The sequence below is a fragment of the Temnothorax curvispinosus genome, unplaced genomic scaffold (genome assembly GCF_003070985.1).
Source record: "Temnothorax curvispinosus isolate PA1 unplaced genomic scaffold, ASM307098v1 QBEX01007069.1, whole genome shotgun sequence".
Taxonomy (NCBI): domain Eukaryota; kingdom Metazoa; phylum Arthropoda; class Insecta; order Hymenoptera; family Formicidae; genus Temnothorax; species Temnothorax curvispinosus.
In genome coordinates, this window is record NW_020216849.1 from 2,620 (window position 1) to 9,420 (window position 6,801).

General features: G+C 31.5%; 1 long non-coding RNA gene across 1 annotated transcript; it reads left to right on the forward strand.

Annotated features, from left to right (window-relative positions):
- The first annotated feature begins 796 nt into the window (after positions 1-796).
- On the forward strand, positions 797-2,668 carry LOC112456661. Its single transcript, XR_003040999.1, has 4 exons — positions 797-890; positions 1,679-1,744; positions 1,985-2,152; positions 2,261-2,668. It is a non-coding gene; the product is annotated as an uncharacterized LOC112456661 (long non-coding RNA).
- The last annotated feature ends 4,133 nt before the right edge of the window (positions 2,669-6,801 follow it).

Below are 6,801 nucleotides of genomic sequence, written 5' to 3' on the forward strand. Positions count from 1 at the left end.
TATCATTTTTATTGTTTCTGTCTTTTGTTACATAATTCTCAATATTTAAGAAAAATTTCAATTTATTAAATAAATAATATGTTTTTGTTATCATTGTGCATAATCTTTCACAGTGTAGGTACACGTAATATTCTTGTAACCAATAATAGAGAATGACTCACTCACTCTGAGAATCATTGTTTTTTTTTTCGGAACTAAACTGTTATGAGAACATCTCGCATTTGTACAATGCAAGATCCACATACACATACAAGCAGATTGATAAAACTTGAAATTTGGAATGAGTAGTTTAAATATTTGGGTGTTCTTTTTTTAATACGCGATCCTTAATCTTCTTATGAATCTTCACAATTTCTCAAAGTCTTGTATGCAAGTTGTTAGACTTGATCGTTTACGTTCTCCAAGATTCTAATCAATATATATTCTATTAATATATGTAGAAAGGTAATGGATTTCAAATATCGTCTTAAATTGATATTGTCTTCGCATTGTATGGTTCTACGGTTCTCAGGGCCCGAAGACCACTTGCTTTGCAGATACAGTGTTCAGTCCTGATGGCAACGTAGTTGATCGAAGGTGGGAATTCGCTCAGCTGGTCGAACAGCTGCCCGTTCCTTTTAGATGGCTGACTGCTCGTTTCGGTTTCTCCCACTCGTCGATTATACAGTCATGTTATTGCAGTCGTTATTGTTGATTTTTTAAATGCCCGACGAAGGCACGGACTCTCGCCGGGTCAAGTGTGTTCTCCCACCGGCCGGCCGTCTTCAAGTGCGATCCCACGATCAACGCATCCGCCGCGTCCGCGTAATTGTCCACGTTGTCCAACGTCACGCCTGAGCCGATCAACACCGGCAGCCTCGCTGCGACGCACTCCCGTACTTCTACAAGATGTAATATGGTTTATTCTCATATTTCCGCATATAGTGTCGCGTGTGAATTTAAATCTTCTCACATCGCGTTGTAAACTCAATTTTGTTCTCAATTTTTTTCTCGCATTACGCAGGGCTAATAAAATGTACAATATATATCTGTAGCTAGTGATATCAGGGGTGTTATTACACGTTTTTTCGCGAGCCCTATTCAGCCCTAGTCAGGTAACAGGAAGGGGGGGAGGCAAGTTAAATTTAAACGAAAGTTTAAAGTGAAAGGTTAATTAAGTAAAATTGAACAAACAATAAATAAAAACAATTATAATTTATTTCTTATAAGAAATGGCGAATGTTTGCATTCTTAAGTTATGTCTGCTAATAAAAATATAATAAATACATCAATATCTAAATCTTCGATCACGTACATCGCGGTATAGATAATACTAGTTTAGTTTAGATACACCGACCGTTTGGTACGCGTACCAAGTACTATATTTATATCAAATCCGTATCAAATCTCGGTTTACACATAACCCGAGATTTATTACGGATCATCGACATATAGTATGGACTGCGCGATCCTTACAAAAGCCTTCAAAAAGTGTCCGGAGAATTAGACAAAGAGGGAACGAGGTAGAGGTCAATTGTTCTCTTTTTCTAATGCTTCTATTGATCGCTTTTATCCCCACTCAGAGGATGTACGGAACGTATTGTAAAGACAATGAACCCGTTTCTTTGTTTTATAAAGAGTGTGTTTATCGTCAATCAACGTCATATGTACATTAATTCTGAAAAAAATATTCTTTAAGTATGGTGTTCACGTGTTTCATCTGCAAAAAGAGATCAAACAAATCGCAAGATTTGTCGTTTCATCGGTGAGTAATAATTACAAATACTATTAGATTATTAGATTAAACAATTATTGGATTGGGTTATGTATCACGCATGTGACACTTTTGTGAATTTTGGGTTATTTTTTGATTGTAAATTTCCGTCAAACTCTATCGATCGATAACAATGGCTAGATATTATCGGAAAATCGGAAGAAGTCCCAGGAAAAGCAACAACCATTTGTTCGAGACATTTTGACACTGAATGTTTTTGTTATGGACTAGTCGAAGGAAGAAGGTTTCTGAAACCAGGGAGTAAACTAACTATAAATCTTGGAGTGCTCCAATAAATATTCCGAACACGACAGAATTTTCTTCCATACAAACCAGTAATATCTCAACCAATGAACCAACATTGCGATCAAGTATTGAAAAGTTGGCCACATCAAATAAGTAAGTATATTATGTTTTTTATTTTAAGTTTTTATATATTTTTGTTTATGTAGTATTAGAGTTAAATAATATATAATTTTGTAAATATGTATGTATAATGTTTTATAGGCGGAAACAAGAACCACCACTGGCTGAAATTATTGCTAAAAAAAAGATTCGACTAACTGATCTCACATGGGAAGAACTTTTTGAGTCATCAATGCGAGAAAAAGCTTATCTCGCGGTGGACACAACAACAACTCGACCGCCGAGCAGTTTGAGTCTGCATTCAAGTGGTTATTGGTTTATGCGCAAATCAAAGGCTCAGATAAATGCAAATTGTCTACTTCAAGATAGCACTTGTTTATTACAAACTCTCAAAGTTCTTGATAAGCCGGCTCCTAAAACTCATGATAATGATATTGTTGACATGCATAAAATCAGTAAAACTCTTAGGGTTTCTTCAAGCACTTCTTTGGATCATGACTATTATATACCCTTAGTATTTATAAATGTTAATAAAACGTATTAATCACATTATCGCGTACATAGCAGGTTTTATAGCTAAGAGTCTAAGTAAGTCTGTTAAATGTGTAATGCGAATTGCGGATGTTAAATGTGGATTGCTTAAAATTGCTCAAGTCTGAAAAATGTTTCTCCGCACAGACTAAGAAATGTCAAGGTAGATTAATGAAAGCTTCGGCTGATTTAATACAAACATGTCTAATAGCAGAAGAACGTTTTAGAACGCACAACGTTTTTCAAACCAAAAACATTTTCAACGTCTTGATAACAAGTACTCTTGAATATATTCCACCCACTGTGTTTGAGAATAAGGGAAACTGCGGAGATGATCACCGTTTAAAACTACTTGTTCAAATTATAAAAAAGTTTTTTAAAGTTCGATTACACCACGAAGGAACATCCAACTTAGAACAACGAGAGCAGCTTAGAATAAGATCAAAATGTAACAAAACTGTTTTATTTAAAAATCAATAAAACTTCTCAAAATTAAATGTAACATTTTTGTTATTTTTATATAGTATATAATATAATGTTTATATTGACTTGTAACATGTGTTATGTGAAATGGTTATAATGCAAAATATATTACAATATTTGACAAAAAATGTGCAAAATTTTTTTTCATGAAAACAGCTTTCTCTATGAGGAAGCAAAAGGTTATGCACAGAAATTCTTGTGTATTACTATTTATTTGATTGTATTACTATATATCCGCGTATTATACTATTTTCCGAAATTGTATAAAACAGTATCCAAATGCTCTTTAAAGTATATAAATAATGAGAATAATCGTTAATGGAACAAATATAACACTGAATCAAATCGTAACGCAAAAAATTAAAAAAAATGTAAAATAAATTGTTGACCCTTGGGTGCAAACGCCCGTTACCACGCTACTGAGTAGAAAAAGACAGAACTTGACCTCTACCGGTCGCTATCTCTTTCTTTCCGACCGGTCACATTTTTCTATACCTTCGCGCAGTCCATACTATATGTCGATGATACGGACAGAGAGAAACCTGAGAGCGGCCATCCCGCTTCGGGGGACGCCTGTCCTAATCTGCCCTCTGAGAAAGTGGACGTTAACTACGGCGTTACGCTCGGTAACGATCAGAGAGATCTCGGGTAACGATACATGGGTTCGTAATGTTCGTATCCGTGCTATGGTTCGTGTCCGAACTACTCAGATGGAGGGGATGTGCTGGTCGCGCAAGCCCCTCCTCTGTCAGTGTACGCTCGGCACTCGGCAAGCTTCGTGCGGGGAGAGAAGGGCAGACATACGATCTGCTGTTTCCTTCTCTCTTGAGCTGTAGAGGCCACGCATTTCGGGTATCGCCTCTCATGTCTCACCGAGTGCCGAGTCTCGAGTTGGCAAATCGACGATGCGCTATGTTACATTTATGTTTATATTTACGAGTTTTAATTGTTATATTTATAAATATTGCAATTATATTTACAAAAAAATTGCAAATTAATAAATAAATTTTATTAAACATAAAATCGCGTATAATCATGTACTTCCGTAGTTTTTGTACCGTTAAAATTAAACATAAAATTAATTAATTAAATAAACATTTATAAACATAAAAACAAAAATTCGTAAATGGAATGTATAGAAATTCCCGTTCTGGCCAATATGTTTTTTTATCTAGAAAAAAAGTCATATTAAAAACATTAACTTTGGCATAATATATAAATTTAATATTTAAATGCATAATAATAGTAAAATATTAACTATCAAGAAAAAAAGGTAGTTTATAGTGTTCTTTTTACTCTTATTAAATTTTTCAAATCACAAGCACCAAAAGAGGGATATTGGATTAAAATAAAAACAATTTATTATACAAATAATGCACACGGTTAATGTTTCGACTATAGTTAGTCTTCTTCGGATTATTACGAAAGAAGAAGATAAATATCAAGAAACATGATAATTAATGTTCATTTAATATACTAAAACATTAAACATTAGTCTAGACTAAAACATTAAACAATTATCTAATAATATAAACAAAATAAACAATAATCTATTTAAATCACAAATATAAAAACGCCGGAATAATCGAATGAAACCATAGCAAGATAAATTTATATTTATATTGAGAAGTGGTAAAATCTCTTCCGTCAGGAAGAAAATGTAAAAAATTATTAACGGGGGTATTTTGATTTAAAAGATCTTTAAAATATATATTTTGCAGGAATTTTTTATAGGGAAACGAAGAAAGTGAATAACGTTAAACTTTGCATGTTTACTTCACCTTATTTTAAAATTTTATTTTTATTTTTTAAGTAACAGAAATGCTTTTCCTTTCTATTATATTATAGGTATTTTGGTCACTAGAAGGTATAAATGACAGACGGTGTAAATAATTCTAGCTGTTCTATAGGTATCTGAAACGCAAAAAGCTAAAATTTTCTTATTCAGAAGAAGTATGTGGCTATCGTCTGAACTAAAACTAAACCAATTTTTCTAGGCAGCCTTTTTATCAAAAATATTATTAATCAATATTAAATAAACAATTTACGGTCTAAGCTTGGATTTTATAGTAGCCTAATAATATTTTTTATATACTATATTTACATATTTTTTTCAACCTTAATAATTCCTCTTACGGTATTAAAAATCGAGATATTGAGCTTCAAAGTTTCAACTTTTAACATGGAATTCCTATTCCGAGCTATTGTAATACAGACATAATGAATTATGAAAAAAGTTTTCTCTAAATGTTTTTGAAAAACTAGTATATAATTTTTATTTTAGTATATAATTTTTAATACATAAAAATAGAAATAATATGCGATAAGTGTCAATACCCTTGCGGTACGCGTTTTCGAGAATTACTTGTGTAAAGTACGCGATTTGATGAATTTTTCGCTCGGTTCAGGAATGACAGAAGAGGAGAGGCGTCAGTTATTACTTGGCAACGCCGCATGAGTTCTCACGCGTGAAGTTAACTTCTTATTTTTTAGTTGTTATATGTAATATTTTGTATATAACATAACTTTAGTAAAATAAATTTTTCTTTTTAAGCATGAATACAAGTTGATCACGACTGGAGCCGGAGAAGGTCTTTAAAAATAGGTATTTTTCAGGAATTTTTAATTAGGTGAACGAAGAAACCGAATAACGTTCAACTTTGCATGTTCTTTTAATCTTATTTTAAGAATATATTTTTATTTTTTAAGTAAGAAAAATATTCTTCTTATCTATGTTATATCTTGATCACTAAAAGACGTAAATAAGAGATGAAGTAAATGATTCCAGCTGTTCTAATAAATATCAGAAATGTAAAAACCAAAAACTTTCTTATTCAAAATAAGTGATGGCTATCGTCTGAACTAGAATAAACATTGTTTATTAGTTTTTTCTTTTAATAAAATACTAATAAAATTTTGAAAAAAGTTATAATATTTTTAATAAAAAAAGCCGTTTTTACACACACAGAATAGAAATATTGATTTAATTCTCGTTCAGACAATAGCCACACTTCTGCAAAATAAGAAAATTTTAGCTTTTTGTGTTTCAGATACCTAGAACAACTAGAATTATTTACACCGTCTGTCATTTATAGTGACCAGGATATAACAGAAAAGAAGAGCATTTTTGTTACTTAAATAAAAATAAAATTTTAAAATAAGGTGAAGAGAACATGCAAAGTTTAACGTTATTCACTTTCTTTGTTTCCCTACAAAAAATTCCTAAAAAATATCTATTTTAAAGATATTTTAAATCAGAATACCCCTGTTAATAATTGTTTACATTCTCTTCCTGACAGAAGAGATTTTATCACCTCTCAATATAAATATAAAATTTATTTTGTCATGGTTTCATTTGATTATTCCGGCGTTTTTATATTTGAGATTCAATTAGATTATTGTTTATTTTGTTTATATTATTAGGAAATTGTTTAATGTTTTAGTCTAGTAGACTAATGTTTAATGTTTTAGTATGTTAACTTAAACATTATCATGTTTTAATATTTATCTTCTTCTTTTATATTCATAGTAATCCGTTCCGAAGAAGACTAATTATAATAAGTATGGTCGAAATGTTACCCATGTGTATTGTTTATTTAATAAAGTGTTTTTATTTTTATCCAATATCCTTTTGTTGTTGCTTGTAATTTAGCCGTAATTTGACCAAT